Source organism: Cupressus sempervirens, chromosome 1 (genome assembly GCF_028749045.1).
Source record: "Cupressus sempervirens isolate cs-2001-9-10 chromosome 1, ASM2874904v1, whole genome shotgun sequence".
Lineage (NCBI taxonomy): Eukaryota > Viridiplantae > Streptophyta > Pinopsida > Cupressales > Cupressaceae > Cupressus > Cupressus sempervirens.
In genome coordinates this window covers 620,917,433-620,930,332 of record NC_143118.1, presented here as the reverse complement: position 1 = coordinate 620,930,332, position 12,900 = coordinate 620,917,433, and the positions used below count along the sequence as shown (strand labels likewise).

At 37.3% G+C, this 12,900-nt stretch overlaps 1 protein-coding gene and 1 long non-coding RNA gene across 3 annotated transcripts in view; one reads left to right on the top strand and one right to left on the bottom strand.

Moving 5' to 3' along the window:
• Positions 1-12,900, top strand: part of LOC149579446 (uncharacterized) — a 280,294-nt gene that overhangs the window by 31,993 nt on the left and 235,401 nt on the right. The gene's annotated exons all lie outside the window — the stretch shown is intronic.
• Positions 1-12,900, bottom strand: part of LOC149579447 (uncharacterized) — a 236,246-nt gene that overhangs the window by 44,703 nt on the left and 178,643 nt on the right. The gene's annotated exons all lie outside the window — the stretch shown is intronic.

The window sequence follows — 12,900 nt, the reverse complement described above, 5'->3', positions numbered from 1 at the left end:
AATTAAATGGCGAAAAGTAAAGTCCTCACTTTTTATAAAGTGACTTAATCAATTTGATTAATTAAGTTGTCCAGAAACTAGTTTATTTCTTGAGGATGAATTTAATTAATTAATTAAATTATAACATAAAGGCAAAATAATAAAGCAAAAAATTCAGTTATTGAATAAAGTTCTCCAGTTAGCTTAATCTTCTAGACATTCTTTCAGTTCTTTATAAGGAGGTTGTGTGGTTGTTGCAAAGCCATAATTTGGGAATCTCGGATCTATTCTTATTTGTTAGAAGCTGGTAGCTGAAGAACATTTGAGATTTTGATAAAGAGTCATTCCGAACCTAGTTTGCTGGTGATTGCACAATTTTGTGAAGTCTCCATTGGAGACAAATTTGTAAGGATCATGTAAGAGAAACAAATTTGCAACTGTTTCTTATTTGAGAATAAGGCTATTATATTCTGAATAATTGAAGTCCATGGGAATGCATATATCTGATTTATATTTTGTGTTTATTTGGTAGCTTCATAATATATCATCTGCAGGCTAAATAAAGGGAAGTTTGAAATTATTTCATTGAGTGAATGCAAACTGGGCAAATTGCTTTCCAACTCTGGTTTCAATATAATGAAGTTTTCTTCTCTCAAACTAGAAAACCTTTTGTGAATACAACCATTAGAAAACTCTTCCAGTCTTCCTGGGTCTTCATGTCAATTCAAATGTTATTTCTTTTAAACCCTCAGTTCACTATTTGATTGAAGAAGATTTTGGTTGATATAAGTACCTTTTAATTAAATGGTGAAATGTGATGTTTTCAATTTTTATAAAGTGACTTAATTAAATTGATTAATTAAGCGCCAAACATTAGTTTATTTCTTGAGGATGAATTTAATTAATTAATTAAGTTATAACATAAAGACAAAATAATAAAGTAACAAATTCACTTATTGAATAAAGTTCTCCACTTAGTTTAATCTTCTAGACATTCTTTCAATTGTTTATAAGGAGGTTGTGTGGTTGTTGCAAAGCCATGCTTTGAGAATCTTGGATCTATTCTTATTTGTTAAACACTGGTAGCTGAAGAACGTGTGGGATCTTGATAGAGAGTCATTCTGACCCTAGTTTGCTGGTGATTGCACAATTTTGTGAAGTCTCCATTGAAGACAAATTTGTAAGGATCATTTAAGAGATAAACATATTTGCAACCGTTTCTTATTCGAGAATAAGGCTATGATATTCTGAATAATTGAAGTCCATGGGAATGCATGTATCTGATTTATATTTTGTGTTTATTTGGCAGCTTCATAGCATATCATCTGCAGACTAAATAAAAGGGGAGTTTGAAATTATTTCATTGAGTGAATTATATAATATTCACTTTATTTAATAATTATGTGAACTATATAATATTCACTTTAATAAATAAATTATTTAAGTGGATTCCATATTCACTTCATTAATAAAATAATGATACGTGATGTATAATCACTTACAAATAATAAATTGTAAAGTAACCCCTTTCTCCCCCAAGCACCAATATTGGGGATTTTAAATCAAGGCCAGATTTAATAAATAGAGGATTAATCGCAACTTTGGAAAAGGCCAAATGTTTCTTCAAATCTACTGTAAATATGCTGAGATTGGAGTCTTCATGGTGGAGCAAACTTGTTAAGGGCAAGTTCAAACAGAAAGATTTAGATTTGGGTGGCAATATAGAATTGTAACAATGAAATGGAAGGGTTGGCCTTCGTTTGGGAGCATTGGGTGTTGAAATTATTCTCTGGCATGAACTGCAGAAGGCTGCAAATGATCATTAGTAGGTTCTGGTGCTTGGAGGCATCAATCTTTGAGTTGGGTGAGTGGGACAGCCCCCATTTCATTCCATATTATGCTTGCAATTTGGCCAAGCTTTATACATCCAAAAATGCATATGTAGCTTCCAGATCGGGCCAATAAGTTTGTTATAAACAGAGAATTCACAAAAACAGTTAGTCCTTGGATGCCACCAGTAGTTCTGAGTCGTTTGGTGGCAGTAATTGGTAAAGGAGGTGTCCTATTCACAATAAATTCACCTCCATTATTTTGTCTACACTTTGGTGGTTTGGATCAGATATTGTGTTGATTATTTTGCATATATTTTAATACATACTTCATACGTGAGAGTTTGAAGTGGATTTGGATCCGAGTCCAAGAAAAACTTCAAAAACTATTGAATGTCAGTTTCATGTGACCCATTGATTATGCTAAATGGATTTGTAATGTAGTCCCAGTGAAGAGCACTCGATTATACTGAGAGGGGGGGTGAATCAGTATAATAACAATGTTAATTTATAGGATCGTTATTGGTGGAGACTAACTAAATTGTATTCTCAGAATGATATAATGAGTAGAGCAATATTCAGTTCTGTTTCTGAGTTCTAATATGAGTTTAATTTATTTCTTTTATATATATCCTTTGTGCTGATGAACAATAACTCTGTTTGATATGCACAGACCTCCCTTTGAACTGTACTGAGGCAGAGTGAACTTGTTATATATATATATGGAGTTCCGTATTTCCTAACTGAGATGTATATTACCATTTTGATTGATATCTCTGCAGTTATTTGCATGGCATATATGTATATGTTGAGGCATAGCCATGTAGGAACATGACCCTACGAGGTCATGTCCTAAACACCATCGATTCAATGAAGCTGATAGCCGATACTTGATCGGTATTCTTTGATCGGCATTTTAACATACGTGATTATGATTTGATCGGTATTAATATTTTAATAATATATGTAAACAGAAGTTGATGATAATTATGTATACATTTATTATATACTTATGGGATTTGCTTCAACTTACTATGATGCTAACATTCTCAACACTCCCTCTTTAGCAAGGAAGGAATTGAAGCAATTTTCATAAAGTTAAAACACCACCTTAAGTGTGGTCTATAATTTACACTATATTATGGTGTCCGGCAAGATCTGACCCAAAGAATCATAACAGTTTGTTTTTCATGGTGTCCGGCAAAATCTGGCCCAAAGAACCATGACGACACTTGCTCCTAGATTTCCAACATTTTTGGTAGATGGATCAACTATTAATAAGATCGTCACCTTACAATAGTTACCTCACACATATGAAAGATCATCACCTTTCATAACCACATAAATGCAAAACATAATTTTAATTATTCATAAATATATAAGTTTACAAATGTATTTACAAACTTGTCATGCCAAGTTTACCTCTGAAGTACTATATTTTCACCCTTGCAAGAGGCTTGGTGAAAATGTCAGCATTTTGCTCATTAGTACTGATATTGATGAATTTGATAACATTTTTGTCAACCATGTCTCTTATGTAATGCTATGGAGTCTCGATATGCTTTGATCGATTGTGGAAAAGACGTAATAACCCCAACTAGTTATAACTTCAACAAACACCAAATTCTTCAACTTATTCAAAAATGAACTTTGCAAACACAACTTCAATTGATATCAGAGTAATGATACACAATTAAATAAACAGATCCTCTTTATTCATTGCATAAATAGTACTTTTTAAATACCCATACAATGAGATGTAAAATGTAACAGTGAATTTGACAAAGTATCAAACTTCTCCACCAATCGTAGCCTAAGATGTAATGCTACAGCAGTCCCAAAATGATGCCCAATACTTCAGCAAGGGCATGAAAATCAGAACCCAGAAAAAACCACAAACGCAACAAAAGCAAATATATATTCAAGTGTGCTTTTCTCAACAAATGGGCTTGTATTCATAACCTCCAAATTCTCTTTTGTTGCCAAAATGTAACTTCACTCAAGAAGCTTCACCCCACAACATTAATTAGAAGCTTCCTCTAAATTCTGTCACTTGACTTGGCTTAACTAATTAATAAATGACACTTTCCAATGATAACTCAACTCCCAACTTAAGTGAAATTACAAAGTTAAATTATAACTTTATAATTAGCCATTTAATAATTAATAATAATTTGGCCACTAAAAATACAATAACTCCTAAAATACTCATCATTTAAATATGCCATCTGAAATAGGAGTCATACCTATTATTTCTCCACGTGACCAGATGCACTTTTCAAAAATAGAAAGGGTCCATCTCTATCAACACCAACTTACCACAAATAGTAAGTACACAAAACTAAGCCCAAACAAAGTCCGATTTGAGCCAAACGAAGGCCAACCTGTAGCTTATTGAAATGTGGAGAAGATAAGACCGTCCCAAGCTAAGCCTCTTCCACAGAAGACCCTCTATCCACAATAATTAGCCTACGAGGATCAAAATAATAGGCTAATCCCTAAAACTCAGATATCGACAAAATTGGGGACATTACAAAAGAGGATGTTCAAAAAGTTTGATACAACTTTGGTTATCACAATGTATCGTTGTGGAACTTAATTTCTTTCTGAAATGTTCAAATAATAACTTCCTTAACCATACTGCTTCGCTAGCTCCCATGGAGGCTGCCATATATTCAGCTTCGACGAAACTCAGGGCAAGTGTTGGTTGTTTTCTACTAAACCAAGGTATCATTGCTGATCCAAGACTAAAGCAACACCTTGTAGTTCTCTTGTGGTTTATGGAACAACCAACCCAATCAGAATCATTATATCCTTCAAGTTTATCATTCATCCATCCATTATAGTAGCCGTAATACAACCAGTACTATAGCCTCCCACCCTTGAAGTCATTGTCTGATGGGAAGTAGATGGAATAGGTAGGGCCCAACCCTGGATCTCATGCTACTGGCATAAATAAAGCTGAGTTTTCCGACTTGGTGACTAACTAGAAGCATTCCATTTAAAAAGGCTAGCCAACTATAGATAGAGGCTAATCTCAACATTTTTGTACTTCAAACCAAGACCAATAGTACCACACAAATATCTTAGGATATGTTTAGCAGCCATTAAATGAATCTTTTTTGGTTTACAAATGATATGACTTAAAACATTGGTAACATAGAAGATATCAGGCGCAATGTTTACTAAATATGTAATGTCCCTATTTTGTCAGTATTAGAGTCTTAGGGATTAGCCTATTGTTGTGGTCCTTGTAGGCTAATCATTGTGGATAGAGGGTCTTTTGAGGCAGTGGCTTGGCTTGGGAGGGTCTTATTTTCTCCACAATTCAGTAAACTACAGGTTGGTCTTCATTTGGCTTAAATTGGACTTCGTTTGAGCTTAGTTTTGTGGACTTACTTTTTGTACTATTGATAGAGATGGACCCTTTCTATTTTTGGAAAGTGCATTTGGTCACATGGAGAAATATTAGGTATGACTCCTATTTCAAAATGACATATTTAAATGATGAGTATTTTGGGAGTTATTATATTTTTAGTGGCCAAATTACTATTAATTTATTAAATGACTTATTATAAAGTTATAATTTAACTTTATAATTTCAATTAAGTTGAGGGTTGAGTTATCATTAGAAAGAGTCATTTATTGTAATGTCCCCTTTTTAGCATTCATAGCATGATGTTGTCGTTAGCCTATTTCCCCACAGTCCCGCAGGTTAACCAGGACATTAGAGGGACTTAGAGGCCATTTGGCCTAAATAGTTTCCGTTGCAGGTCTTTCTGAGGGGTTTTGAGGCAACTTTGGGCATACTTACTATTTATAGTAAGTCATCTTGGACATGGTCGGACATCCAGTGGCAGCGGTAATTCGATGGTAATTGTTTAAAATCGACAAGAAGACTTGTTTATCATTGATAAGATTTGTTATGCATTAATAAAGCTATTTTATAAAGTTAAATTTAAATATTTAACTTTATTAATGCATAGACTATAGTTTGTGAGAAATATTTAAATTAAAAGAGTCCCCTTTATTTTATAACACATTGGAGACATAAGTTACATAAAGGGAGTTATGTTTTAACCCACCTTGAGAAAACGAAGGACTGAGCTCTTGTGAGAACACTATAAAAAAAATGGAAGAGCTTCTTTTTAGTATGCTTGGATGAAGATTAATGTTATGTTGCTGGATATTTGTTTATCGGGCTTGGAGGACGGAATCCCTCTTTGCTAGCATTCTCTTCGCTGTTGAAAGACACAGTCAGGAGGATTAACGGTGTTTCCAAACATACTGGGTTTCATATAGTGTTTTGCTATAGTACGGATGAATAGTGTTTTGCTACAGTGCGGATGAATAGTGAATTTGCTACAGTGCGTGAACAGTATTTGCAACAAGTTTATTATTTATTCTTGCTGATTTGAGGGTTTGGAAGGCTGCCAACTACATCTGCAAAAATACTACAGCAAATAATTCTAGGTTTCTTCTGTCAAATTTTAATACTTTTGCATTGTAGTTGTTGAATACGAGACTGATATTTGTTGCAACATGTTAAACAATTGTATGAGCACATTTCCATTGCAAAAATCAATATTTAATTAGCAAATAAGAAGTTTCAGATTTTCATATATATTGTAGTATGTGTGCCAAGTGTTTGACAAAAATGCTATGTTGAGTTATTAAGAAAATTAATTGATATCATAAAGTAGCTTGCAAGTTTCTTTAGTTGGGAAAAATGGGGGAGGATATTACAGTGGTATGAGAGCTATAAATCCTGCCATCCTGTGGGGGTCTTATAGGGAATTTGGAACAGCCGGATAGAGGGGAAAGTGTTTGACGAAATGTCAAAAAATTGAAATCAGAGCATTTATGTTTGAGCATGCGACAGGGGCCTTATAATTTCCGTAGTACCAGAGCAAGACAAAACAGGATTTCAAACCTGCAAAGCGAACAATCTAGTTCATCCGTGCAGGTGGACATAGAATCTAATCATACAGACACAGAGGAGGTATTCTTTGATCAAGACAGCAATATGGGTGACCGAGATAACAGGAATACAGGATTAGGCAGAGGCGGGAATGCCGGTCCAGATTAGGGAGAGGAAAGATTTTTATAGTTATTAGACACCTTGGCACAGGGACAGCGATTAGCAGAGCAGAGAGCACAAGAATAGAGTCAGAGATTAGAGCTTATGATGCAGATGATGGCTCGTCAAATGGGCTTGAATGCTAATGTGGGTGGAGGAAATAATCAGAATGGTAATAATCAGGATGGGACACATAATGGAGGCGAACAAGTTGGGAACAATTTCAGTCATGCACCCCAGCAAACTAGGACAGTGAGTTTGAGGCCCATGATTCCCACATTTCCTCCTAGAGCTCCAGAGCAGCCCGTACCAGAGCCCCAAATCACTGATATACAGGACCAGTTGAGGAGAGATTGGGAAGCCGAAGGTCCAAATTTTACTGCTGCAATTAGCTTTAGGGAGTATATGGATGTGCGGATGAAACATATGCCACGTGGACATGACAGGAACGAGAGCTATGAGCTACGAAAGAAAGTAGGGAAACTTCAGTTACCATATTATGATGGCTCGGGGAAGTCTACAGCAAGAGCTTGGGTTCAAAAGCTTGACCATACTTTCAATTGAACCCTATGCCTGAGGAAGAAGCTATTAAGTATGCAGCAATTCATCTGGATGGGTTAGTACAGGAGTGGTGGCATCATGGTATGGTCACTATGGGACATGCACACATTACCTCATCTGTGGAGTTTACGGAGAGATTGATTGAACGATTTGATAGGAAGGATCTAGAACTCCATTTCAAGGAGTTAGCTCAGCTTAAACAGTGGGGATCATTGGAAACATACATTTCAGAGTTTCAAAAACTTGCAGTGTTAGTAATAGATGTATCTGAACAGAGGATACTGGTTCTATTTATGGATGGGTTAGCTGATCCGTTGAGAGGGTGGATTAAAGCTTTCAACCCTCCCACTTTGCAGGAAGCCATTAAGAAAGCTCGTGACATGGATTCCTCTTCAGCTTCTAAAAATAAATTCCAGGCAAAGAGTTTCCCTTAGAGGAAAGATAAGGACAGTAAACCTTTTCATAGAGAGGCTCAGCCACCTAAGGAGGAAAGTAAGAGGTTGGACAATGAGACACTTAATGATCTCAGGAAGAAGAAGCTTTGTTTTCATTGTAGGGAGCCTTGGGATTTGTCACATAAGTGTCCATTGAAAGCAAAAGCTAAGCAGATGGAGTACTTTTCAGCCGAAGAGTCAGTGGAGGGAGATTCAGAGCAGTCATTAGAATTAGATGGAGATGATAATTCTTCACATGAGGAAGCATGCAGTGATAGCACGATAGCTCAATTGTCCAGTATATAGGAGGCCGTCACTTTTAGAGTTAGGGGTACTTTGGATGGACAAAGATTTGTGGCACTCATTGATACAGGGGCAACACATAACTTCATTGATGAGAAGTTTGTGTCACGCAGAGGGCTACATATAGAGGAGCATAGGGGATTTAAGGTGATGGTCGCCAATGGCTTCAAAATCAATTGTACCAAGAAAGTCACCAACTTGCAGCTTCATTTGGGAGATTATGACATGGTGGGAGATTTCTTTGTGGTCAACATTGGTGATCAGGATATGGTGCTTGGGATGAATTGGATGAAGTCTCTGGAAGAGTTTACATTTAACCTCCAAAAAATGGAAATGAGGTTTGAGGCAAATGGTAAGAAGATAGTGCTCAGAGGTTTGTCAGATGGGAGACTTCAAGTGGTGTCACTCAAGCGGATGCAAAGTTTCTTCAGACACGACCAGGTGCAGTGGACAACAGAGTTCGAAGTAATGCCTGAGGTGGCAAAGCAGCATAAACAAGAGTATCCACCTGATGTACAGAAAATAATAACCAAACACACTAAGGTGTTTGGTGAGATACCTCCAGGGAGACCCCCGGATAGGGGAATCGAGCATGTTATTGAATTAGAGGAAGGGCTAAGCCAGTTATCATCACACCTTACCACTGTCCAAAGAGATATAAGGATGAAATAGAAAAGGCAATTAAGGAGTTGATTGACATGGGGCACATACGGCCAAGCAAGAGTCCTTTCGCTTCTTTAGTAGTATTGGTGAAGAAGAAGGATGGTACAATGAGGATGTGCATTGATTATAGGGAGCTAAACAAGAAGACAATCAAAAACCGATACCCTATTTTGCGCATTGATGAGCTTATTGATGAATTGCACGGTGCCTGCTACTTCTCTAAGATTGATTTGAGATCCCGCTACCACTAGATATGGGTTAGAGAGGTGGATGTGGAGAAGACAGCTTTTAGATGCCACTACGGACATTTTGAGTTCTTAGTCATGCCCTTTGGGTTGACTAATGCCCCCGCCACTTTCTAGTCTTGTATGAATAGAGTGTTCAGAGATCAGTTGAGGAAGTTTGTGTTGATTTTTTTTATGATATACTGATATACAGCCGTACTTGGGAGGAACATTTGAAGCATATTGATGCAGTGCTCAGCATTCTAGAGAGGGAGTCATTATATGCCAAGATGAGTAAATGCGAGTTCGGGATGACAGAGTTGCTCTATCTAGGGCATATTATTAGTGCAAAAAGTGTTCGGGTTGACCCAGACAAGATCAAGGCCATTCTGGATTGGCCACCGCCAAGGAACACTTCACAACTCAAGGGATTTTTTCGGCTTTGCAGGTTCTACCACAGATTTGTGAAGGGATTTTCACAGATAGCAGCACCACTTATAGATTTGACACGGAGAGACAGTTTCAAGTGGTCAGAGAGGGCTCAAGATTGTTTTGACAAGCTCAAGGAGCTGATGAGTACGTGTCCTGTTTTAGCCATTCTAGATTTCACCAGGCCTTTTGAGCTGTAGTGTGATGCCTCGGGAGAGGGCGTAGGAGTTGTCCTCATGCAGGACAAACATCCTATCGCATATGAGAGCAGGAAATTACGAGGTGTTGAGAGAACTTATAGCATCTGTGACAAAGAAATGCTAGCAATCATGCACGCGCTAGCTAAGATCAGGCAATACTTAGAAGGGAGCCGATTCACAGTAAAAACAGATCATAACAGCTTGAAACATTTCCTTGGACAGAAGGATCTTAATGAGAGGCAACAGAAATGGGTGAGTAAGTTACAGGCCTATGATTTTGACATAGTCTATGTCAAAGGGAAGAAAGATATTGTCGCAGATGCTTTATCCAGAAGGCCTCATTTGCTTGCTGTTGGGATAGTCATGGATGATTGGAGAGAGTTGATCTTGGTAGAGTATGCCAAGGATAGTTGGGCATCTAGTGTTATTGAAGGAGCTATTCAGGATAGTCGATACACTATTGTAAATGATTTGATCATTTACAAGGGAAGGATTTATTTGGTACCTGGGTCTACCATGAAGCAAAAGATCTTGAGAGCATTTCATGATTCATCATTAGCAGGACATCCAGGATTTTTTAAGACATATCAGCAGGTGAGAGAGCGCTTCACTTGGAAGGGGCTTAAATTAGAAGTGCTACAGTTCGTTAGGGAGTGCTCAGTGTGTCAGCAGAACAAACAGGAACATTCCTTTCCAGGCGGTTTACTACAACCCCTACCTATACCAGAGAAGAAGTGGGATAGCATTTCCATGGATTTTATCATAGGCCTTCCAAAGGCACAGGGTCGGGATTGTATTTTTGTTGTGGTAGACAGATTGACAAAATTTGCACATTTCTTTGCGATTTCGTCCACATATTCAGCAGTACAGACAGCAAAGCTATTCTTTCGAGAGGTATTTAGATTACATGGGATGCCATGGAGCATAGTCAGCGACAGGGATAGTAGGTTTATGAGCCACTTTTGGCAGGAGTTGTTCAAGTTGTGTGTAACAGAGCTAACTCCGAGTATCAGTTACTACCCCCAAACTGATGGGTAGACAGAGATAGTGAATAAATGGGTTGAGGGGTACCTTCGAAACTACATTGCAGGAGAGCAGAAGGCTTGGGTGAAGTGGCTACATCTAGGGGAGTACTGCTATAATACCTCTTTCCATATGTCTATTCAAATGTCCCGTTTCATGGCACTGTACGGGTATGATGCTCTTAATTTTTTGGATTTGTTATTTGGGGACAGTAGGGTGCCTAAGGCCAAGGATATTTTGCAGGAGTGTCAGGACATTATGCGATCCTTGGAGGAAAATTTGCAAAAGGCACAAAATCAGCAGAAGCAATATGCTGATCAGCACAGGGTTGAGAGGTCTTTCGAGGTAGGAGACATGGTGTACCTCATGTTACAGCCGTATAGACAGTCCTCTCTCAAGAAGAGTGGAGCAGAGAAATTGAAACCACGCTACTATGGACCATTCAAAGTAATCAGGAGAGTGGGCGAAGTAGCTTATGAGTTGGAGTTGCCTGCAGACACTAAAGTGCATAATGTATTCCATGTGTCACACCTTAAGAAGGCATTGGGCCACAATGTGGTGCCTTCAGTAGTATTGCCACCTCTTGATGATGAGGGAAAGCTTATCTTGGTTGACGAGGCTATACTTGACTCCAGGAGAGGGTGCTTTGCAGGCGGATCATCAAGGAGTACTTGGTCAAGTGGAGGAATCTACCAGTGGAGGATGCTACTTGGGAAAATGAGCAGATATTACAACATCCAGAGTTGAAATTGCTTGAGGACAAGTAATTTTGGGAAGGGTGGACTATAATTAGCATTCATAGCATGATGTTGTCGTTAGCTTATTTTCCCACAGTCCCGTAGGCTAACCAGGACATTAAAGGGACTTAGAGGCCATTTGGCCTAGATAGTTTTAGTTGCAGATCTTTCTGAGGGGTTTTGAGGCAACTTTGGGCATACTTACTATTTATAGTAAGTCATCTTGGACATGGTCAGATATTCAGTGGCAGTGGTATGTCGATGGTAATTGTTTAAAATCGACAAGAAGACTTGTTTATCATTGATAAGATTTGTTATGCATTAATAAAGCTATTTTATAAAGTTAAATTTAAATATTTAACTTTATTAATGCATAGACTATAGTTTGTGGGAAATAGTTAAATTAAAAGAGTCCCTTTTATTTTATAACACATTGGAGACATAAGTTACATAAAGGGAGTTATGTTTTATCCCACATTGAGAAAACGAAGGACTAAGCTTTTGTGAGAACACTATAAAAGAAATGGAAGAGCTTCTTTTTAGTATGCTTGGATGAAGATAAATGTTATGTTGCTGGATATTTGTTTATCGGGCTTGGAGGACGGAATCCCTCTTTGCTAGCATTCTCTTCGCTGTTGAAAGACACAGTCAGGAGGATTAACGGTGTTTTCAAACATACTGGGTTTCATATAGTGTTTTGCTATAGTACGGATGAATAGTGTTTTGCTACAGTGCGGATGAATAGTGAATTTGCTACAGTGCGTGAACAGTATTTGCAACAAGTTTATTATTTATTCTTGCTGATTTGAGGGTTTGGAAGGCTGCCAACTACATCTGCAAAAATACTACAGCAACTAATTCCAGATTTCTTCTGTCAAATTTTAATACTTTTGCATTGTAGTTGTTGAATACGAGATTGATATTTGTTGCAGCATGTTAAACAATTGTATGAGCACATTTCCATGGCAAAAATCAATATTTAATTAGCAAATAAGAAGTTTCAGATTTTCATATATATTGTAGTATGTGTGCCAAGTGTTTGACAAAAATGCTATGTTGAGTTATTAAGAAAATTAATTGATATCATAAAGTAGCTTGCAAGTTTCTTTATTTGGGAAAAATAGGGGAGGATATTACATTTCTTAACTAGTCAAGCCAAGTCAATTGAAGAATGTAATGGAAGCTTCTAATTAATTTTGTGTGGTGAAGCTTCTTGAGTGAAGTTACATTTTGACAACAAAAAGGGCATTTGGAGGTTACAAATACAAGCCTATTTTTTGAGAAAAGGACGCTCAAATATTTTATTTTCTTTTGTTGCCTTTGTGGCTTTTCTAAGGTTGTAATTTTCAAATCCCTTGTTGAGGTATAAGGGTTTGATCTGAGGACTTTGCTCCATTGCTGAAGTATAGTGGAGATTGGTTTCTTGTGAATTATGAGA